Source organism: Oryctolagus cuniculus, chromosome 5 (genome assembly GCF_051225735.1).
Source record: "Oryctolagus cuniculus isolate XC-2025 breed Fujian yellow rabbit chromosome 5, ASM5122573v1, whole genome shotgun sequence".
In the NCBI taxonomy this organism is placed as follows: Eukaryota; Metazoa; Chordata; class Mammalia; order Lagomorpha; family Leporidae; genus Oryctolagus; species Oryctolagus cuniculus.
In genome coordinates this window covers 92,539,100-92,564,443 of record NC_142871.1, presented here as the reverse complement: position 1 = coordinate 92,564,443, position 25,344 = coordinate 92,539,100, and the positions used below count along the sequence as shown (strand labels likewise).

General features: G+C 40.9%; 1 long non-coding RNA gene across 1 annotated transcript in view; it reads right to left on the bottom strand.

The window, feature by feature from the left end:
- Nucleotides 1–25,344, bottom strand: part of LOC149126580 (uncharacterized) — a 486,087-nt gene that overhangs the window by 245,599 nt on the left and 215,144 nt on the right. The window lies entirely within an intron of this gene.

Genomic DNA, 25,344 nt, shown 5'->3' with positions numbered 1-25,344 from the left:
TATTCTCTGTACACCATACTACGTGGTGCAGGATTTCCATTTGTCCGATTACTGTTGGTGTTAACTTTGTTTGATTTCATTTCTACACGGACTCTTTACCCCTTATAATTAATAAGGATTTTGTGAGAAAGTTTTTGGAAATCATGTATTTATCCACTTCTTCAATAATTTTTTAAAAAGATTTATTTTATTTGTTTGAAGTACAGAGTTACAGAGAGAGGTAGAGACAGATAGAGAAAGAGGTCTTCCATCCGCTGGCTCACTCCCCAAATGGCAGCAACGGCTGGAACTGAGCCAATCTGAAGCCAGGAGCTTCTTCTGGGTCTCCCACATGGTTGCAGGGGCCCAAGGACTTAAGCCATCCTCCGCTGCTTTCCAAGGAACATTAGTAGAGAGCTGGATCTGAAGTGGAGCTTCTGGGACTTGAACCAGGTCCTATATGGGATGCTAGCACTGCAGGTCAGGGCTTTAACCCACTGCACCACAGCACAGGCCCCTTCTTCAACCTTTCAATTTATTTATACTTATGTATCATTATGAACTCATAATTCCTAATTTATTCAATAGGTTATAATCCATCAGTATCATTATTTATTTTGATGCTCAAATTATCCCATATTTGGTCAGTTCAAGCTGGCTTTGTTCATCTTTATATGAGTACTTCCTTGTTTTCTTGGTAACAAGATGTTAAGAATAGGCTTTTACTTTCCCTGTCTCAGCCCTAGTATCAACCATTTAAGGATTTTTGGTTCTTTTTAATTTTACAGAAAAGTATTTAGAAACCAATATACAGGTACAACAAGTGCTCGTTGCATTAGAAATGTCATTCTTCCTATGCCTTTTCAGTAGACAGAGCTAGCAAATATGTGTATAACACACACACACACACACACACACACTTACATGTATATACTTATATACTTTACATCATATTTTTCTATATCTATCTCTGCCTACTAAAAACTATGAATTCACATCAGTATCTCAATTTCCAAACTAACATTATGAGGCTCATTCTAGTCTTCTCTCTTTCTACATCTATAACTCCAGTCTCCAATAGTGAAAATTCTGTATCACATTATCCTCAATATGCAAGGATTGATGAATTTGATCAATCCTCCTATGTGATATTGATGAATTTGATCAATCCTCCTATGTGATATTGATGAATTTGATCATTCCTCCTATGTGATATTCTTCATATCCTGTGGCTCCCCTCTCCCAACCCTCAGTGTGTGGACACCCATCTCACTTCATTAGGGCTCTGAATCCCTGCACTGGGCTTCCACTGGGTTTTAGATGACTTATTCTAGGCCACCCCAGCCCTAGGGCCATCCCCCACTTGCTCTCTGACACTCTGTGCCAAGTTGCCACCACATTGTGCAGATGTAATTCTCATCTCATTTGGACTCTGATGCACTACAGTGGACTGATGTTCCTGCCACCCATCCACATGAGAAAGCTCACCCTACTTACCCTTTGACCCCCTGTGCCTACTCTTACTTTAGTGTGGGTACTTTCTTACCCTGCTAGGGCTACCCCAGCTCCCTCACCTCTACCCCCACCCAGTAAGGCTCTGCTCAATCTCACCTAATGCTCTGTAAGTTTTCAACTTTGGAGAATTTTGTCAAATTGACATTCAAAGAGATTCTACCAACTGAAATCCCACATGACATCACCAAATTCACTAACAGAGCAGGTAGAATCATTATCCAATCAACAAAATGACAGGTCTTACTTCTTATCTATCAATACCAACCTTGAATGTAAGTGGATTAAATTCACCATCCAAAAGACCTAGGTTGGCTGAATGGGTAAAGAGCCATAATCCCACTATATGTTGCCTACAAGAAACTCACTGCACAAACAGATAAATACGGACTGAAAGTGAAGGGTTGGATAAAGATATATCAGGCAAATGGAAATGAAAAGTGAGCAGCATAGCTATCCTGATATCAGAAAAAACAGACTTTAAATCAAAAACTGTAAAAAGAGATAAAGAAGGACATTATAGTTTATAAAAGGTTAAATTCAGCAAAAAGACATAACAATCATATATATGCATCCAACACAAGACCACTCATATATAGCAAATACTATTTGAACTAAAGGGAGAGATAGGCTCCAATACAATAATAGTGGGTGACTTCAACACCCACTTCATCAATGGACAGATCATCCAGACAGAAAAATCAATAAAGATACATCAGTGTTGAAACATACTATTGAGCAACTGGACCTACCAGACATTTACAGGACATTTCATCCAACAGCTACAGGATACACATTCTTCACATGGAACACTTTCTAGGATAGATCACATATTAGGCCACAAATCAAATATCAACAAATTTAAAAACATTGATATCATACTATGTATCTTCTCAGATCATAAAGGAATAAAATGAGAAATCAACAAGAAGAAGAAGAATGGAATACTCATAAATACTCAGAAATTAAACAACATGGTACTGAATGATCAATTGAAGAAATTAAAAAGGAAATAAAAAACTTTCTTGAAATAAATAAAGGAAAATGGAAGCACAGCATATTACATTTCTTGGATAAAGCAAAAGCAATTTTAAGAAGGAAGTTTATAGCATTAAGTGCTTACACTAAAAAAAAGAAATGTCTCAAATTAAAGATTTAATGATGCATCTTGAAAACTTAGAAAAATGAGAACCAACCAAACCCACAATCAGCAGGAGGCAAGAAATACTAAGGCTCAGAACAGAAATAAATAAATGTGCACACATCTGATCCAGGGATTTTACCAGAGGGGGGAAAAATATCTATGTTCAACACTGACTTTGAGTCTGGCTGGGAGGATTGACAGGGGTCTGGGCATCCATGTAGGACTGTGAGGTGACCCCACCTCTCCACATATCACAGACTCAGGGGTTCAAACTGTCTAGGCAGAGCACCCACAGGCAGCTGGCTCTGGGACCATCTCTGCTTCTCGATGGATGGGATAGGCTGAGAGGGTGGAGTGGATCCTTGGCACCCCATGACTGTGGGAAACTTGTGTGCTGAGACCGTGGGGACTCTGTGACTGCACAAAAGGGCACAGTGTGTAGCTGAGTCTCAGGGAAACCACTGTGTGAGGCTCCACCTGCTCAGAGCTCCCTGCTTGCCGGGAGCAGGTCATTGCAGCAGGATCTGCACTCATCCTGAGGACTGGACAGATCCTTTGTGTGGCTCATGCAGCAGCACACATGAGTATTGCACCCAATGGGGACTAACACCAGGCACTGATTATTTTTGAAGCAAGGAGGTGAGGGTGTGATTATGCCAATAGAGGTGATCATACCCTCTCCCATGCTGACAAGAGAGGAGATCTACATGCCCAACTTGTGTTTCACCCTGAGTACATGCCCCACCCTGGAGCACTGAACAGTGTTCCCTGGCCACACCAGCACATGCCTCTGGGTATTCGCTGAAGGAGCAGACACTCCTCTAAGCCACAGAGGCATAGTTCAACAATAAAATTCATCAGAGGAAAAAACAACAACAAATATTTTCATGAATGCCTAAAAATAGATGCAGAAATTCAAGAAACAAGAAGGAGGAAGACAACATGACCCCAACAAAGGAACACAGCAACACTTCAATATTGGAATGTGAAGAAGAAGAGATTGATGTAATGCTTACATTGGAATTCAAAAAATTAGTTGTAGGATTACTCAGAAACAATGAGAAACAAATTCAAGAGGTAAAGAAATCCATACATGACATGGATGAAAAATTTTCTTATGAAATTGAGAGAAATCAAAATGAAATATTAGAAATGAAGAATCAATATGTCAAATAAAAAATACAGTGGAAAGCCTTAACATCAGACTTGGTAAAGCAGAAGAAAGAATATCCAAGCTAGAAGTGAAATCTTTTGAAAATTTTCAGTCAGGAATTCCTGAAGGTGTGGAAAGAGAAAATGGATTAGAAGGCATATTCAGTAATTACAGAAAACTTCCCTAATTTGGAGAAAGAAAGTGACATCCAAGTATGCAAGACACATAGAATTTTTTTATAGACACAACCACAAAAGATATTAACCACAACACATTGTAGTCAAATTTTCAGCAATAAATTATAAAGAAAATATTTCAAAATGTGCACAAAAGAAATACAAAATTACTTTCAGATAATGTTCAGTTAGACTCCCAGCTGATTTTTCATCAGAAAGCCTACACATACAGCCCACCAAAATTGAGTCATGAAGACATAGAAAACCTACAGACCAATAAGCAAGAAGGAGATTGAGCCAGTAATGAACATCCTTCCAACAAAGAAAAGCCCAAGACCAGAAGGCTTCATTGCTGAAGTCTGACAGACATTTAAAGAACTAATTCCAATTCCTCTCAAGCAATTCAAAACTAATCAAAGGGAGTAATCCTTGCAAACTCCTTTGAAGAGGTTAGCATCAGCTTAATTCCAAAACAAAAAAAAAGACACAACAAAGATAAAGTATAGACCAATATCACTGATGAACATAGATGCAAAAATCCTAAACAAAACCCTAGCTAATAGAATGGACCAAATGGAATTTATCCCTGGTATGCAGGTATGTTTCAACATTTGCAAATAAATAAACGTGATACATCACATGAACAAACTAAGAACAAAAACCATATGATTTTCACAATAGATACAGAGAAAGCATTTGATAAAATACAACACCCTTTCATGATGAAAGCCTTAAGCAAATTGGGCACATTTGCTTAAGTTAGGAACATTCCTGAACACAATTAAGGGAATTTATGACACACCCAAAACCTCCATCATATTGAATGGGGAAAGGTTGAAAGCATTTACACTAAGATCCAGATTCACACAAGGATGCTCGCTTTCACCATTACTATTCAATATAGTCCTGGACATTTTAACCAGAGCCATTGGACAAGAAAAATTAATCAAAGGGATACAAATTGGGAAGGAGGAAGTCAAACTATCACTGTTTGTAGATAACATGATAATATATAGAGGGGAACCAAAAGACTACACTTAAAGAATATTGGGACTCATAAAAGAGTTTGGTAAAGTTGTAGGATATAGAGTTAACACAAAAAACCAATAGCTTTTGTATATACAAACAATGTCATGGCTGAGAAAGAACTTCTAAAATAAATCTCACGTACAATAGCTACAAAATATTAAATACATTGGAATGAATTAAACCGAGGAGAACAAAAATCCCCACGATGAAAATTACAAACATTAAAGAAAGAAAAAGACATAAAAAATGGAAAAATCTTCCATGTTCATGATTGGAATTTGTAAATTCAATGCAATCCCAATCAAAATACCAATGACTCTTTTCAGAGCTAGAAAAACTGATGCTAAAATACATAGGGAAACACAAAAGAGCTCAAATAGCTAAAGCAATCTTATACAACAAAAGCAAAGCTCCTAGGAATTTATCCTAACAAAATGAGCTCAGCATATGAAAGAGTTATCTGTACTCCCATGTTCATTGCATCTCAATTCACAATAGCCAAAATACTGTGAATCAACCAATGACTGGATCAAGAAATTATGGTATATATACACTGTGGAATACTACTCAGTGGTTAAAAAAAAGAAATCCTGTCTTTCACAACAAAATTGATGCAATTGGAAACTGCAGTGCTCAGTGAAATAAACCAGTCCCCAAAAGGTAAATACCATATGTTCTCCCTGACTTGTGTAATTAACAGAGTACCTAAAATGTAATGTATAGGAGTGAAATTGACATCTTGAGATTCAGTGATCATTTACAGCACTTGTCTCTACTGTTGACTGACAGTGTTTTTTCTTATTATGATTTACTGAATTCTTAACTTAGTGTAGGGTTAATCTTATAAGATAAACTGAAAATGGTTCTCAGGACTAGTGCTGTGGCATAGTAGGTTAAACCGCCTCCTGCACAGACATACAATATGGGCACTGGTTTAAGTCCTGTCTGCTCCACTTAAGCCAAACCCGGAAAGACAAATACCACATGTCCTCCCTTATACGAGGGAAGTAAAAGTTTAAAAAATAAATCAAAAGGAAAGAGAGAAAAAGAAGAAAGAAATATCTGTGTGTGTCAGTATTGCTGCAAATGTGGTTTTGTAAAATTTTGTTTTATACCTTTGTCAAACCAATGGTTAAGAGTGTTATACTAATATAGTTTTAATGATTGGTGGCTATTTTAAAATTTACTGTATGTGGGTGAAATGGCCATTTTTTCATTCAATTACTGCTTATAGCTGTTGTCTATATTCCCACTAGACTAGGGTCTTTTTGCTTTTTACTTGTTCAATTTCTTATTTGGTGAAGTATTAAGTCTTTTTACTATAATGTAAATCTAAAATATACTATCTCAAGAACAATAAAAAAAGAAAGGGAGAAGGGAAGAGGGTGGGAGGGAGAGAGGGAGAAGGGAGGGAGTAAGGAAATTTCATTATGGTTTTAGAATTGTGCTTACAAATCACAACAAATCTGTTAAAAACTAACAATTAAAATTTAAAAATTAAAAAATAGCAAACACCAAACTGTATAAAGCAATGAAAGTCCCTCAGATATATAACATATTTTCTGCTGTTTAATAAACAAATCGAGGTCCAGAAGCGCATTTTTAGTCAGAAATTTAATCAAAAGTAATAGCCAGTGTTAATTTTTAATGGGACAAGAAAAACAACACATGAACAGTCTGTTTTGACTAGAACAGTTGTCAAATCAATCGTTAATTGTTGGTACTTAATTTCATTTCGCCTGGAAAAAAAAGATGTAAGTTTAGAATACAAAAAACAAAACCAGTCCGTCCCAATGATTATGGGAATTTCAGGCCATTTGATCTGTGTCCTAAATACTTGGAAAAAGACACAGTACCACAGCATGCCCTTGTTCTGAAGAAGCCCTCAGCCCACATTTCATGATAACCAGTCTGTTGAGCATTGACAGGCCACTGGACATAGCATTGTTCACAGTGCAGCCCTGGGAATGTTGGGAGCTGCCCCACTTACACATACTCGGGAAGTGGCATGGAGTTATCTTCTTAGAGTTCCCTGTAGGTGGCCTAGCCAGATCTGAGCAATCTGTTGAAATTAACCGGCTCCTATTGTCTTCTTCCCTGGTGTGGGAGAGTTAAGCACATTCGTTTTAACAATCTTTAGAAATGAACTAGGGTAGATCCCAATGAATTGTGCCATTTATATTTAAAGTTAATGAAATATTTAGGAAAAAACACTTAAATGAAAACTGAGCGTAAGTTTTCCATAATTTTCTACATTTTACCAGGTAAACTGGTATTATCTAAGACTACGTATTTTGGGAAGCATGAGGACATTCTTCTGCCACAACCCTAATTTTCATATTCACAGAGCATGCCTGGAGGTGCTTGGCACATCTTACAAGACATCATTCAAGGAATTCTAGGACTAGAAAGTATTTTAAAGACTATCCATTTTAAACTTCTCATTTTTCAAATGAGAAAACTAAGCCATTAAGTTAAGAAATATTCCCACGGTCCCTCATGTCACGGTTTAAACAGCTACTTGTGAAATATTTCCTGGCAACTCCTTCTTATCTAAGAATTAATTATCCCACAGCTACAATCACTTAGCTCTTTGTCCCAGGTCTGCCACAGCACTTGTCACTTTACGTTCTGTGGATGTGTGGCCTGAAGGAAGCATTGTGGCCTCAGTACACCCAGCACAGTCTGACACATGGTAGCTGCTCAAGTCACATTAGTTTAGCAGTTTAATAAACACATGAGTAAATGATGAATCAGTGGAGAATGAACATAAATGAACAGAGAGGTCTTGATCTAAGTCACTGTGACAAACACCAGTGCTCGACTTTAGGGTGGTCTCATCCCTTCAAGACCCAGGCAGCTGTGTTTTCAGTCGCTGTTAGTTTCATCTCATTTCCTACTATTGGCTCAAGAACTAAGAACATCACGTATTAAAGCCTTAGAAGTAGAAACAAGCAGCAATTAGATTCATTGATTCCTGAAAAAGTGATTGCTTTCTTTATATTTTAACAAATATTTATCGAGAGACTACCATGTGCCTGGTGCTGTTATAGATTATGTGAATTCCATAGAATTCTGGTCTTGTGGATCTTACATGCCAGTGGGGACCAGACAATAGACTGATGATGCATAATAAGAGTCAGATTTTGACGAGAACCATGATGACAAACAAAGCAATATAAGGAGCTTGAGAGACAGGGAAGGAGTAATATTTAGAGAGGCCAGTCAAGAGGTCTCTTTAAAAAATGTATTTGAAAGGCAGAGTGGCACTGAGAGAGAGAGAGAGAGAGAAAGAGAGAGAGAGAGAGAGAAATCTTCCACCCACCACTTCACTCCCCAAATGCCTGTGAAAGCCAGGAATCTGGGACTCCAATTGAGTCTCCAAGGTGGGTGCAGAGAACCAAGTCCATGAGCCATCATCTACTACCTCCAAGGATATGCATTAGCAGGAAGCTGGATCAAAAACAGAGAAGGGGCTGGCGCCACGGCTCACTAGGCTAATCCTCTGCCTGCGGTGCTGGCACACCGGGTTCTAGTCCTGGCCTGGGTGCTGGATTCTGTCCCGGTTGCCCCTCTTCCGGGCCAGCTCTCTGCTGTGGCCAGGGAGTGCAGTGGAGGATGGCCCAAGTCCTTGGGCCCTGCACCCCATGGGAGACCAGGAGAAGCACCTGGCTCCTGCCTTTGGATCAGTGCGGTGTGCTGGCTGCGGCGGCCATTGAAGGGTGAACCAACGGCAAAGGAAGACCTTTCTCTCTCTCTCTCTCTCTCTCTCTCTCTCACTGTCCACTCTGCCTGTCAAAAACAAAAACAAAACCAAAAACAAAACCAAAAACAAAGAAGGGATTCAAACCCAGGAACTGCCATATGGAATGTGCTGCGCCATGAAGCCCACTGAGGGAGGATGACTTGGAGCTGAATCCTGCTTTGCCCCCTGTACTCACATCTCAGACCTGTAGCTCCCAGGGTTCCAGGATGATCCAGTGTAGAAGCTATCTTCCATGCTACCCCAAATCTTCTTCCTCAGTTATTTTATTTTACTGCATGGCAAAGACTATTTTGAATGCAGTTCTTATGGCTGTCAGGGCCTGAAGGCTATCTCTTTTCCTAAATATCAAATACTGGGTTTGGTGCGACTCTCCCTCCATTGCATTTCAGCAGACAGTATTGAGAATTCATCATATACTAGAAAGTGGCCAGGCCTTAGAAATGCAGACCACATGACCGCAGTGATCTTACACATTAGTGGGGGATAGTAACCATATAAACTAAATCACAAAAAAAGAGTGATAGGGCTATTGAGAGCTGTAGATTTATGGGAACAAAAACCAAAGCAGCTCCTGAACTTAGGAACTTGGAAATACACTCAGAGGAGGTCACACCAGATGGAGTTGGGGACATGCAGCTCCCAACTGTGGCACCTTGACATACTGAATATTTTAAGCAGAAGGAATTTGAGAAAATGCCTGAAGAAGCAGGATGTTATCTCTGACTCTCCCTGTCTGTTCTTGCCTAAACAAGTCAGAAAACCTAGGGGGGATTTTCTCACCCTCCCCTGAAGGCGGTCATAGGATTCTTGTGTGAGAAGCGCCCACCCTCTCCCCAGAGGAAAAGAGCATCCTTGTCTCTGATGATGAAGGGACATAGAGAGGAATCCAAATGCACAGGCCTTGCTAAGCTTCCCCCAGCTTGCTGTGCTTGCCTGCTACTCTTTGCCCTATCGCATTTCTCCACAACTGCCTGCACTTCATCAAATCTGCTATAACACCCAGCTCTAACTGTTTCTTCCTTATGAAAGCCCCTATGTCAGGTAAAACGTATTAAATAAACTTGAATGCTTTTCTCCTGTTTATCTGTTATAGGGACCCAAGCCATGACCTAAAAGAGCACAAAGAAGAGACATTGTTCCCCCTCTATCTGTCTGAATAAGCTGTAAAACAGAAGATGGCATTTTCCAGTCTGACACTTGCATGAGAGAGATGACAATTGAGAACAACGTTGTGTAAAGCGTATTCTAGAAGCTCCGTTTGAACACTAAGTCTTCTGGTTTGGTTCACTCATAGTCTGTCAGGTGAGGAAGAGGATTCACAGTTAAGAGATGTGACACTCAGACTAAGTATGGTTTCATTCTGAAAAATTATTTTTAGCCAATTTGAAGGGCAGCAATGTAAATGAGAGTTAGCATTAGAGTGAGGTCTTTTCATGATGGGTCTTCAAAAACCTGTGGAGAGTGTACATCATACATACAACTATTACATACATCCTCTTATGCACAGCCATTCAAGCTCCAAACAGCAAGGAATCACTGAGATTGTCAGAAAAGCCAATCAGGTAACAGTAGGAGCATGAAATGGGGCCAAGACAAGACTGGTTAGTTGACTGCTGCAATCACCTTGAAGTGGTTGAGGAGACTCTAGGCCAGGATTATGTCAAGACACTGGAAGAAAAATCATCACCATGATCATGAATGTCAGTGCCAAGGTAGACATGACAGATCAGGCATTGGATTGGAGTTGATGAATGTGCGTGAACACCACTCCACTCAAAAAGCTTTTTCTTCCTTTTCTCCTCTCCTTCATCATCTCAGTTCTGAGAAGAAAAATATGTCCTGGCTAATGAGCTTCAGATTCCATGACATTGGTTGGGATTTTTATTAACCAACAGATGATGATTTTCCATTCTGTTCCATCCGTAAGGCAATGAATTTCTGTTAAAAGAGAGGAGAGAGGACTTTCAGAGGCCAGTTTCATATCACTGCTTTAGTTGCTGATTTGTCAGTTTCTATAGCTTCCAATGCTGCAGGAAAAGCGATGACTGCTAGGTGGAGAATACAGGGCTGCCTGCAACTCCTTCCAAGCTTTGGGGAGAATATTTTGCAGTTAAATATAATACAATACTTTTTTCACCTACACAAGGGATGGGAATAGAAATTTAAGATTCCAAGTATTGCTGACTCCCCTGTTTGGGTCTGTCATAAATTGTCTGGATTTAATTGAGGAATGTTCCTTTTATACCAAATTTAATTAAGGTTTTCATCATGAAAGGATGTTGTATTTGATCAAATACCTTCTCTGCATCTATTGAGATAATCATATGATTTTTATTCTTCAGTTTGCTAACATGATGCTTCATATTTATTGATTTATGAACATTGGACCATCCCTGCACACCAGGGATAAATCCCACTTGGTCTGGGTGAATGATCTTCCTGATGGGTTGTTGAATTCGATTAGCTAACATTTCATTGAGGATTTTTACATTTATACTCATCAGGACTATTGGTCTATCATTCTCTGTGGCATTTTTTTCTGAATTAGGAATTAAGGTGATGCCAACCTCATTGAAGGACTTTGGGAGGATTCCTGCCTTTCATTTCTTCTGAATAGCTTGAGAAGAATTGGAATTAATTCTTCTTCAAATGTCTGGTAGAATTCACCAGTGAAGCCATCCAGTCCTGGGCTTTTCTATGTTGACAGGTCTTTATTATAGATTAAATATCCTTTTTTGGTTACTGGTCTGTTTAGATTTTCTATGCCTTCATGACTCAATATTGGCAGATTTTATGTGCCCAGGAATCTATCCATTTCTTCTAGGTTTCCCAATTTGTTGGCATACAGCTCTTTGTAGTAATTCCTGATTATTCTTTTGATTTCTTTTTTTTTTTTTTTTGACAGGCAAAGTTAGGCAGTGAGAGAGAGAGATAGAGAGAAAGGTCTTCCTTTTCCATTGGTTAACCCCCAAAATGGCTGTTACGACCGGCACACCGCATGGATCCAAAGCCAGAAGCCAGGTACTTCCTCCTGGTCTCCCACGTGGGTGCAGGGCCCAAGCATTTGGGCCATCCTCCACTGCATCCCCGGGCCACAGCAGTGAGCTGGACTGGAAGAGGAGCAACTGGGACAGAATCCGGCACCCAGACCGGGACTAGAACCCAGGGTGCCGGCGCTGCAGGTGGAGGATTAGCCTAGTGAGCTGTGGCTCCGGCCTTGATTTCTTTTTTTAAAAAAGATTTATTTACTTATTTGAAAGATAAGCTATAGAGAGGCAGAGACAGAGACAGAGAGAGAGAGGTCTTCCATCCCCTGGTTCACTCCCCAGATGGCCATAATGGCTGGAACTGTTCCAATCTGAAGCCAGGAGCCAGGAATTTCTTCCAGGTGTCCCACACAGGTGCAGGGGCCCAAGCACTTGGGCCATCGTCTGTTGCTTTCTCAGGCCATAGCAGAGAGCTGGGTCAGAAGTGGAGCAGCCAGGACTCAAATCAGAGCCCATATGGGATGACGGCACTGCAAGAGGCGGCTTTACCTGCTACACCACAGCGCCGGCCCCTCTTTTGATTTCTGTGGTATCTGTTGTTACATTTCCTTTTAATAAATAAATAATCTATGATTTTTATTTATTTATGTCTCTGCCTCTTTTTTTTTTTTTTGCTTAATTGTCCAATGGTGTATCTTTTTTTTTTTTATTTAAAAAAAAAAACCCAGGCTTTTATTTCACTGATCTTTTGTATTTTTATTTAAATTTTTAATTTCTTCTCTAATTTTAGTTATTTCTTTCCTCTACAAATCTTGTGTTTGGTTTTTCTAGGTCCCTGAGATACATTGGTAGCTCATTTATTTGGTGCATTTTTAATTCCTTCATGTAGGCACCGATTGCTATAAGCTTCACTCTTAACATTGTTTTTGCTGTCTCCCATAAATTTTGATACGGTGCATCATTGTCTTCATTCATTTACAGAAATTTTTTGATTTCTCTTTCGATTCCTTCTATAACTCACTGTTCATTCAGAAACATGTTGTTCAGTTTCCATGTGTTTGCATATGATCTAGAGATTCTTGAGTTGTTGATTTCAAGCTTCATTAAATCGTGGTCCAAGAAGATGCATGGTATGATTTGGATATTTTTTTTAATTTGCTGAGACTTGCTTTAGGCCTGGCATATTGTCTATTCTTGAGGAAGTTCCATGCACTGATGAGAAAAATGTGTATTTTGCAACTATGGGGTGGAAAGTTCTGTAGCTATCAGTTAGGTCCACTTGGTCCATAACATTGATTGGTTCTGTTGTTTCTTTGTTGGTTTTCTGTCTGGTTGATCTGCTGATTGATGAAAGTAGGATGTTGAAGTCCTCTGTTACTATTGTATTGGAATCTATGTCTCCCTTTAGATCTATTGACATTTCTTTTAAATAGACAGGTACCCTATGATTGCATGCATATACATTTGATATAGTTACATCTTCCTGTTCTGTTGATACCTTAACCATTACATAGTGTCCTTCTTTGTCTCTTTTAACAGTTTTTGATTTAAAGTGTGTTTTGTCTGATAGTAGGATATCTACATCTGACCTTTTTTTTGCTTTCCATTAGCGTGGAATATCTTTTTTCATCCTTTCAGTCTGTGGGTATCTTTGTTGGTGAGATGTGTTTCTTGTAGGCAGAAAATAGATGGGTCTTGTTTTTTTTAATCCATTCAGCCAGTCTGTAGCTTTTAACTGGAGAGTTGAGGCCACTTACGTTCAAGGTGATTATTGATAAGTAACAACTTGGCCCTGCCATTTTTCCATAAATATTCCCGTTTTTTTCTTTGGATTTCTTTTGTACTTTTACTGAAAAATTTTGTGCCTTCATATTCTTTTACAGTGATGACTATGCTTCTGTGTTTCTGTGTGTAGCACATCCTTAAGCATCTTTTGTAAGACTGGACTAGTGGTGACAAATTCTTTCAACTTCTGTTCATTATGCAAGGTCTTTATTTCACCTTCATTAATAAATGAAAGCTCCTTTGAAATTAATCTGGTGTTTCTCTCAAGTACATTTTAGGATCTTTTCTTTATGCTTTACTGTTGAATATTTGACTACAATGTGTTGTGCAGTTCTTTTCTGGTCATAGCTATTAGGAGTTCTATGTGCTTCCTGTACTTGGACACCAAATTGCTGAAGTTTTCTGTAATTATTTCACAATATAGGTCTTCTAGTCCATTCTCTCTTTCTATACCTTCAGGAACTCCTAAGACCCATATTTTGGATCATATGATAATATCCCATAAATCTCCAGCATTTCCTTTTTCTAATTTCTTCTTTTATTATTATTATTTTTGGTTTGACTGAAAATTTTTCAAAGACTTGTCTCTTAGCTTGGATATTCTTACTTCTGCCTCACTTGTTGCTAAGGCTTTCCATTGCATTTAAAATCTCAATTTCATGGGAAAAATTTTCCTTCATGTCGTGTGTGGATTTCTTTAGTTCATGGATTTGCTTTTGATTCCTTTTGAGTAATCCTATGATTAAACTTTTGAATTCCATTTCAAGCATTTCATCAACATCTACATCTTCACATTCTAAAATTTAAATGTTGTTGTGCTCCTTTTGGGAGTCATGATGTCTTTCTTATTCTTGCTTATTGAATTCCTGCTATTATTCTTAGGTATTTGTGGAAATACTTGTTGGTTTTTTCCTCCGATGGTTTTTATCTGTGAACTATGCTTCTTTGGCTTATTGGAATGTCTTCATGTTCAGTAAATACCAAGAGGTGTGTACTGGGTGTGGCCAAGGAGCTCTGGTCAGTGCTCCACGGTTGGGAGAGTATCCAGGATAATGCTCAAGTTGGTCATGGGAGATCACCTCTTGTCAACATAAGGAGGGGCATAGTCACCTCTGTTGGTGTGATCACCCTCTCACCTCCTCTCCTCCAAGCTGAGCAATACTTGGGTTTTAGCCCCTAGTGGGTTCAACGCTCATCCATACCATCGTATGAACCACACAAATGATCTGTGCAGTCCTTACCCCGAGCATGGATCCTACTGCAACCAGGTAACCAGAGATCTCTGGGTGTATGGAGCTGCACACAGTGATTGCCCAAATACCCAGCTACATCCTGCACTCTTTCATGCAGCCACTGAGTCCCCACAGTCTCAGCATACAAGGCTCCAAACAGTTTCTGGGTACAGAGGCTCCGTTCTGCCCCACCAACCTGTCTGGTCCACGGAGAGGCAGATGTTTCCCCAAACCAGCTGTCTGTAGGTTCTCTGCCTAGGAACCTTGAGACCCAGAGCTTGTGGTATGTTGCAAAAATGGGGGGCACCTCACAGTCCTACGTGGGTGCCTAGCCCTCTGTCTATCCTCCCAGCCAGGCTCAAAGTCAGTGGGGACCACAAATTTTTACCTCCTCAAGAATCTCTGGACCACAAGTGTACATAACAGCCACTGGCCAAATATTGCCCTTCCCCGCCACTGTCACTACTACTGCTGAGAAGATGTCATATCTCAGCCAGTTACTGTGCATATGCCCAAGAGCTTCGGCAGCTGCCACCCAAACCCAAAATGGCACTTGCCCTCTCTCACCTGGGTGCCAAATGTTGTTGTGGGAAGGATGGGGTGACAGAAACATGCACCTTTTACTTCCGCTGCATCTTCAGGTACCTGTCAGCCCTGAGGGCTCCCGGCTGGACTCATGCTGCGTTCTCCCTCCTGCTATATCAACATGGGCTGCTGCAGTTTGATCTCACCTCCATCTCCAAGTTGCCACCCGCTCCAGCTCATGGCTGCTGGAGTTGTGTGTTTTGTCAATGTTTGTGCTACTTGTCCTCACCTTCCACACAAGTCCATGGTGTTCCTCTTCCTTCGATAGAATGTCCACTGCTGTTTTCTCTCTAATTATCCCCTGAGAATGTACTTCCTACACTTTTAAAAAAAAAATTTATCCCTAGCCTAGCACAGTATGTTGTTCCCTATTCCACCATCTTGGAACCCCTGAAAAGAGTTTGAAAATTTTAATTTCTAACAAATTATAATATGATGTTGATCCTGCTGATCCAGGACCACATGTTGAGAACCATAGATTTTTCCAGAAGCTCTGAGATGGAGGCTAGCACGTTTTCATGAATGCCTCTGGTTTCTGTGGTTTGTAGCAAATCTGAACTGTTCTCTATCTGATTCACAGGGCTTCTTCTCTTCAAGTATATTTTAAACTCTGTATGCAGGAACTACTCACAAAATAGTAATGATACCATGGTGCGTGATCTCCATATGTGAAGCTTTGTGCTACCCATTGTATTTACATTAACCCATGAGATGCTATCATTTCCTTCCTTTAACATGTGAAGAAAATGGCAGAGAGGGCACACAACTTGCCCAAAGTTGCACAGCAGCACAGGGTGGAACCAGGATCGAAACCCTGGGTACACAAATTCTTTTTGAGCACTACCTAGTTTGTTGCGTGGTGTCCCGAGGCACCTGAGGAAAAGCACCTGGCAAAGCACCTCACACGTGGCATCGAGAGTCCCCTGCAATGGTGGCCATAGTCTCGGAAAGCAGGGATGATCCCCATGTGGTTACTGAGGGAGCTGAACAAGCACAGTCTGCCTTTTGTGGCGCTCTTTTTACTTTGTCCAATGCCTTTTGCACAATTCTGTGCATGTAGAAGTGAGGCTTATAAAATACAAGTATAGACTTGCTTCACAAATAGTTCAGCTGACTTTGTGCTGTGCTATTCACTTGCTGTCATTTTCTTATTATGCTTTTCATGGATGATGGCCCATGACTGAGAGGGCGGGACAGAACTGGGAGGGCATCCCACGCTCACCGAAAAATCTTTGTGCTGTTAGATTTGCCACTCATTTGGAGCCTTAACCAATAATCCTGGCTTAACAGCATTGCAGAGCACACGATGCAGCACAATTGCAGATGTGAAAACCAAAAATGAAATAGAACCCCCAAAACACATGTTCATGACTATTTTCAAAACAGCATCTTTAAAAGTCAAGCCAATAACGTTAATACAAAGAATCGATAATCACTATAAGAATATTTGCAAACACCATAGCATAGTTGCTACTGTATTGCTATTCTTTTGTTCAAAATAAAATCTCTTTTTTTGGCAGATCTCTTAATGAGTCCCAGATGAACATATCTGTTGCCTCTTTTAGCACAAGAAGCCTTAACATTTACAATTTCAAAGAAGGACATGCATGATTTATCACACATCAAAACTGAATATACCGTGCAGTCAAGCTTATCATTACACTAATTTTCCCTTATAAGGAGTCTATTTACCAAAATCAGACTGTTTTTTCAAATCCTTAAGTCCTGAAGTATATGTTTCCATATACTGTTTCCTTCCACTTTAAAAATATAGAAAACAATTTCACAAGCAGAAAGCACTTAACTCAAAACCCTAAAGTACTCATTTCAACCTGTATCACCTTACAGCATGAGCACCAGTTCACAGTGGACTTTGAAGACGGTAGGTGCATTTGGCTGTGTGGACTCTGCTCACTTCCACGGGCCCATAAACAAGAATAAGGGGTGCTGCAAGATGCCTCAGTCTCTTTTGTGAGCCAAATTAGGAGAGGACACAGGTGCAAACGCAGGCTCAAGGGTCAAGGTCGAGGTAGCTTGCCCACACTCCTGAAGAGGGCAGCAGAGGCGCCTCAGTGTGGGAAGCAGTACAGAAGTGGGGTAGAAGGCATGGATTTGGGCAACAGCCTTGCTCAAAGACGCGGAGGTGTGCTGCAAAACGCCAGGTCCTGAGAGGCAGAGCTCAGCTTTGAGGTGACCTGGCTGCTGTGCCTGGCCTCATTTACCAAGGGGAATGTCATTAGCAGCCTCTAAGCCTATCACCCTGCCTGCAAAGACACATGGATGCTCTTGTTTCAGTTATCTTTGCTAAGGTGTGTGAGAGATAGGGAAAATAATGAATAATTGACCCCAAGCATCAATACTTCTTTAACACTGTCTGTGTCCTGTCAGTCCTCAATCATACTGCAGCTTCCAGCAAATTGTAACCTAGGATGTACCCAAATGTGCTTCCGTGGGCCTCTGACCTCCAGTGCTTTCTTGTGTTCATGTGTTGGCTGCAGGGATTCTAAGATGCGATGAGATTCCTAGGATCCCTGCATCAAAGAGATACGCAGGTTTCTCTCAGGGTCTCCAGAAATTGGGTCCATACCTGGGACTCTCTTCTTACTGAAAGCAGCTGGCTTTTCCTGAGAACATCACAGTCTTGAACTAGAGCCCACAAGATGTTGTCTTGCTGCATTTAGCTTCTGGTCAATTCGCCTTTTTTTTTTTTTTTTTTTTTCTTGCTTTCATCCCAGGTCTGTCTCAGAAAACTAGACGAGCTCTAAATGTGATGAGCATTCGGGGCAAACTTCATTGGTGTGGATGTGTGTGTAAATTCAGAAGAATTGTCACTTTTCTCCAAAGCTATCAATTCCTGCTTAAATCAAGAAGGAAATTGCTAATTTCTTGGCTGAAATTGTTTCTGTCATTTTGATATGTACTTGAGACCTCTGCAGGAATATGTGTAGGTTTCTAGTGAACTGTAGTGAGGTTTAGAGCTGAAGATTTAAGAAAGCTCCAGATCTCAGACTTCCAAATAAACCATTGATGCAGTCAATGCTGCTATATATCCGGCTCAAGTGTCATAGCACAGGCGCCTGCTTGTATTTTGAACAAGAAATAATTTAATAGAAGAAAAGACTCCATTTCTGCATAGCAGACACTCCACTAATTAACTGAATATCAAATGCTTTTTGCCAGAGTGATCTTCTCCTGGACATAGAGATAGTCATTTGCCACTAGCTCTTTGGTTTTATTTTCTGTTAATACAACGGAGAGGGACAGGGCCTCTGGGAGACAGTCTGTTGACAGATTGGCCTCCTTGTGATACCCATGCTTCATTCTTCTCTGAATCTCAGAGGAAAACCAGCAGCCTTATTTCCCAGTTTGTTCCCCGTATGTCTCCAAGTTAGACTTGGCCCGTGAGAAGCATCCCCTGAGCTGTTCCAGGCACATAGAAGAAAAAGCAGTTTTTGCTTTGTTGCTAATTACCGGTTACTCAGATCTTTGGCTTCCTGGAGTGCTCCTGAGAAACACCCACTGGGGGCAACTTGTACACACTAGCAGGTGCGATTTCCTTGGAGATCTGTGCATTTCCAGACATCTTAAAAGCAACTTTCCGACCTTTACTTACCCAGCACTTCTCACCGTTGTCTGAACTTCAATTCCTCCATCTACTCTCTCTAACCAAAACAATCCAGGATGATTTCTGCTTTCTGATTGAATCCTGACTGATAAGAGGGCAAGCAATTCATCTTCTCTTGCCCCTCTCTACTTATAGCACAAAAGGGAAGGATATTAACCAGGGAGAAAGTAAGAGTACTTCTTAAATGCACATAGCTCACACTGCACGGTTAGGTATGAACACAGAGGTCAGAGATAAAGGCCCCACCTTCCAACAGTAACAGAGAAAACAGAGATACAACAATGACCAGACTTACATAAGCTGTATAGGTAAACATAATAACTAAAAGTGAATGCCAAAGGGGTACCGGACCAGGGAATCTTTCAGAGGTAATGTTCCCTGTGCGTGTATCTGTCTTCATTCCAAAGTCTTCCAGGCCAGTTCTCAGTAGGTGGCTTTCTGAGACATGTGCTGTCATCCATGACGGCATTCTGAGCTGCTCCAACACGCTGCTCCACCAGGGCAGCACCGGCACAGCATGCCTAGGGCACAGGACATGGGAGGCTTGCGAGTGAGGAAATAAAGGGTTTCACTTTCTGCTACTTCCTGCACATTCGCAGAATATCCCTGGGAAGAATCTGTAGGGGAAAATAAAGGCCATGAATAGTTCCATTGAAAGCGACATCTACAGGGGTGCAGTGGGGTGGCAGGAATAACTTCTTATGTTCTATAGCACAGTAGAATAACTGTAGTTGGCAGCAACCAGTTCTATATTTCAAACTAGCTAGTAGAGAGGATTCTGAATGTTCCCGATATGAAGAAAAGGTATCTAAGGTGAAGGATTAGCCAACTGCACTGATCTGATCATTATACATTGTGTATGTGTATTGAAATGTGACATTGAACCCCATAAGTATGTACTTATGATGTATCAACTAAAAAAATATTTGAAAAAAGAAAACAACTCCATTTGCAATTGTATAAAAATAATGCAAACAATGGGGAGTCATCTGTTAGAAAGATTTGTTTCCTTTTAAAGTATTATTTATTTATTTAAAAAGTAGAATTGGAGAGAGAGAGAGAGAGATCTTCCATCCACTGGTTGACTCATAAAGTGGTCACAACAGCCAGGTCTGAGACAGGCCAGGAGCCAGGGGCTTCATCTAGGTCTCCCACGTGGGTGGCAGGAGACCAAGCACTTGGGCCATCTTCCACTGCTTTCCCAAGCACATTAGCAGGGATCTGGGTCAAAAGCAGAGTAGCCAGGACTCAAACCAATACCCCATGGGATGCCGATGTCACAGGGTATGGTTTAATCTACTATGCCACAGCACTAGCCCCAAGATTTGGGTTTAGAGAAACGTAAAATATAGACTCCCAGTGGCTTGAGCAGTGTAGAATGGGAGGTAGGCAACCAGAGGCTTTCCACTGTCTTCTCTCCATCCTCTGCTCCGTGTCCTCAGCATCTGGTCTATTCCGAGCTCTTCACCTTGTGGAAGCAAAATGGATGCAGCAGTCCCAACAGAGACATGGAGAACGGAACCAGCTCGAGTACCTAAAAGGGAGTTGTGGGTCTGGTGTTTGGAGAAAGTGAGACTTTCAGCAAGCCACCCTTCATACCAATTCCATTGGCTAAAAGTAGGTCCCAAGTCTACCCTTAAACTTATCAATGGAAAGAAAATTGCCAGGATTTGAGCTTGGAACTGGGAATAGCATCCCCTCCTTTGTGACATATTAAGGTGGGATGGGTGCTTGATACTGGGACTTTGGCAATAAAAATAAACGAGGGAATACATATTGGTTATCCTGGAAATGGATCAAAAAAGGCAGTTTTAGTTCTTCCCCATTCAACATGATATTGGCTGTTGGTTTGTAATATATAGCCTTTACAACTTTGAGGAATGTTCCTTCTACACCCAGTTCCTTCTATACCTAGTTGTGGAGTTTTTTTATTTATTTATTTTTTATTTTTTATGAAGGGGTGTTGAATCTTATCAAAAGCTTTCTCTGCATTTATTGAGATGACCGTATAGTTTTTGTTCTTCATTCTACTGATGTGATTTATGATGTTTATTTTATTTTTAAAAAAGATTTATTTACTTATTTGAAAGGTAGAGTTACAGAGAGGCAGACACACACACACACACACACACACACACAGAGAGAGAGAGAGAGAGAGAGAGGTCTTCCATCTGCTGGTTCTCCCCAAAAGGCTGCAACGGTCAGAGCTGTGCCCATCTGGAGCCAGAAGGCAGGAGCTTCCTCCAGGTCTCCTCCAGGTGCACGAAGACAGAAGGAGGATGGGCTGGAGGGAGGGAGGAAGGAAGGGAATATCATTATGTTCTTAGAATTGCATCTACAACGGCTGGCGCCGTGGCTCACTTGGCTAATCCTCGGCCTGCAGTGCCAGCACCTCGGGTTCTAGTCCCGGTTGGGGCACTGGATTCTGTCCTGGTTGCTCCTCTTGAAAGAGGAGCTCTCAGCTGTGACCTGGGAAGGCAGTGGAGGATGGCCCAAGTGCTTGGGCCCCTGCACCCCATGGGAGACCAGGAGGAAGCACCTGGCTTCTGGCTTTGGATCCACGCGGTGTGCCGGTCGTAGCGGCTATTTTGGGGGGTGAACCAATGGAAAAGGAAGACCTTTCTCTCTGTCTGTCTAACTCTGCCTGTCAAAAAAATTGCATCTACAGGTCACAATGAATTTGTTAAAATTTAATTAAACTGAAAATTGGAAAAAGGCAGCTTTTTGTAACAGGAAACAGGAGGGACCCCAGGACTTCCAGTCATGCTGAGCATTCAAACCGCAACCTTTGGGAAGTTTCGGTGTGCCCCACCTAGTTTTGCACCACAAGATGCAACTGTGCTCAGATTCATAATTGTACTTTATGTAAATTTGCATTCAGCTATTTCCAAAATTCTTTCTTAAATCCTGATTTCAATGAGAAGAATACTTTACCACAACAAGAACAAGGTCAGAAGAGAAACTCAACATTGTACTGAGATCAGAGAAACAGAATTTCATTATTGTGCTCAGCATAAATTGAGTCCCATGTGTGGGGGTTGTTGGGTTTCAGAATTGAGAAACCATTAGAAAATATTTCTGCTGCCAATACTTGCAATAAATATCTCTCTATGGAAAGAGACAATGGCAGTCCTGGGGGATCTGGAGATGATCTGGTCTAGATTTTTCTAGATGTTACCAGGTTTCCTTCAAAACACACACACACACACACACACACACACACACACACACACACCGTGGTTCCATAGTTACATGTGTTAGAGAAAAGCTGGGTTAAACAAGGCTTATTCACTTACAAGCCTGGGTTCAACAGGTTTATTTCCTTCCAGAGATATCAGAGCATTTGCTTTGGTACCATACATTGTAGATTTCCAAGAGGGAACATCATATTCAGCATTTCCCAAACGTATTTGGCCACAGGATACACAATGTAATACAGTGGGACTGGGCTGCAGAACCCACTTTGGACATGCTGCCCAGGCACTTCATTCTGACAGCTAAGTAAGTGGAGGGGACTTGTCTGAGGTCGATCCCTGAGGATACCTCAGAAAACAGATGGAACTGAGAGTCAAACAGAGCTTAACCCATTACGTCCCATCATGCTATTTATAGGACACATATCAAAACTTAAGTTGAACAATAAATATACTATTCATGATAACTTTGAAAGAAATACTGGTGTTAAAGTATTTACTGAATTGAAAACTTAAGACTTAATGGGTTAAAGTAAAGGACATAACATGATAAATTTAATGTGGATGGGATTAGAGGAGCCAACATAGTGTGGAGATACTTGGGAGGTTAAAGTAGCGAGAAACTAGTGCCATCTCCAGTCTAAAAGGGAAAAAGAAGGAACCTTGTTGCTGGAGCCCAACTGAGAGCTAGACCACGGAAGATCGGAGCCGCCCGCCAAACTGTTAAGTGCAGGGAAGAGAAGGATAATACATGAACTCAATCTTGCTCTCCTCCTTTCCTCCCACTTGCCATTGGTGCCACCCATTGGCCAAATCTTTCTGGAAGCCAGAGGTAGAGAGCGAGGCGCTCCAGTAGGACGGCTGGCACAGAGGTGAGCAGAGCAGGGCAATGAAGTATCCCCAAGACAAGGAATGCCAAATGCAGCCAATTTTCTCCCATACATTTCATAAATACATTTCATAAATGCATTTGAATTGGATTAATAAAACTCATGCATCATGAAACAGAAAAGGGGTAAAATCTGACACAAAGAGCACTTGTTCTCAGTGTGTGGTCTAGGGATTTCTAGAGGTCCTTAAGATCCTTTCTTCCCTACAAGTTCCATTTAGAATCATCTTATAATGTTATTTAACCTTTTACTTTCACTCTCTCACAAGCATACAATAGGGTTTTCTAGAGGCTTCATCATAATGTCATCATTCTAATAGAATGTGTATTTGTGCATTTTCAAATAAAAAATTGCTCATTTTTGATTTCTCATATGGTAGATGATAAACACTACTCACATAAATAAGATCACTTTGAAGTTCTCAATAGTTTTTGATGATAGAGAGCCACTTATGTAAAGGTAGCAGAGAAAGCAGATACGACCAAGGTATATGAAAAGGATTATTTTTTAAAAAAATTATTTATTTATTTGAAAGTCAGAATTACAGTAGCACAGGGTCTCTTGAGCAAGAAATTGGGGAGCTGCATTCGCACCTGGAGGGTTGACTAGGGAGAAATCTGTTTCTAGGCTTATTCAGGCTGCTGGCAAAAGCCCTGTCCTGTGACTGCAGAATTCATGAAGCTTGCTTCAGCCAGGTCAGCGATGGAGAGGGAGAGTCCATACTGTTTTAAGTCTCTAACTTCATGGAAGGTCCTCCCTGGATAAACTACCGTTAGTTTAACTTAAAGGCAACTGCTGGGGCCAGTCTTGTTACGGTGGGTTAAGCTGTCACCTGTAACACTGGAACCCTTTGTGAGCATCAGCTGCTCCACTTCTTTTTTTTTTTTTTTTTTAAGATTTATTTATTTATTTGAGAGGTAGAGTTAGAGAGAGAGAGAGGTCTTCCATATACTAGTTTACTGTCCAAAATGGCTGCAATGGCCAAAGTTGGGCCATTCTGAAGCCAGGAGACAGGAGCTTCTTCTGGGTCTCCCATGTGGGTACAGGGGCCTAAGCTGTTGGGCCATCTTCCATTGCTTTCCCATGTGTATTAGCAGGGAGCTGGATTGGAAGTGGAACACTTAGGCACCCACATGGGATGCCAGCACACAGGCTGATGCTTGACCAACTATGCCACAGCACCAGGCTTGCAGCTCCACTTCTGATCCAGCTCCTTACTAATGTGCCTAGGAAAGCAACGGAAGATAGCTCAAGTAGTCCCATGTGGGAGACCTGGATATTGTGGCCATTTGGGGAGTGCACCAGCAGATGGAATCTCTCTCTCTCTCTCCCCCTCTTAATCTGCCTTTCAAATAAATAAATTTTTCCCAAAAACCAACTGATTAGGCATCTTAATTACTCCTGAAAAATTCCTTCACCTTTGGCATGAAACATAACATGAATATAGGAGTTAGAGATCATCACCTTTACCATATTCTTTCAGTTCAACAGGACCCAGTTTCCACTCAAGGTCACAGGAAGGGGATTAGGGTAATGATTCATCATGCTCATGGTGTGTGTTCCTCAAGTAGGGTTCAGGTTCAGCCATTTATAAGGGTTTCTCTTAGCTTTTTTTTTTTTTTTTTTTTTAAGATTTATTTGTTTGAAAGGCAGAGTGACGATACAAAGGCACCTGGGAATTCGTGCAAGTGGATGAGTAAATGTCTCAGAAAGAATTTCCTTTCAGGCATGATCTCACCTGTGTGAACAACATTCCAGTCATTCAATCAAAACAGTGAGGTCAAAATGAGGCACACAGACAGACAGAAGCATTGCTACCCCAGACAAATGAAACCATGACAACGAAGATGATGTAATAGACTATGGCTCAGAATCAGCATAAGGCAGCCTCCAAGATTCTGTTTCTAGTGGGCCTGGTGAATTGGCGCCTCCAGTACAATCACCATTGGCAAGTACAAATCATCCTGTAAAAGCGAACAATCAGATTGAAGTAGCACAATCAGATTAACGTAGGGATGTGTGTCAGGTTTTATAGTCCCTAACCCCGTCTTTGAATTGTTAAGTGGTATTATTGTGTTTTTCTGAGCTCTTTTTCCTGAAAACGGTTCAGAAAAAAAAAATAGGAGTTTTAGAGGAACAGCCTACAGGTAGAGTAGCATATTGAACACATTTTCCAGAGACAAATTCGTCTGTAAGTGGAACTGTGAAGAGTAGCCCTCTGTGGGGCTGGGTGAGGTCACGAGGCCCATGATGTGAAAACAAAGCCCGTAGAATTATTCAGGGAAGT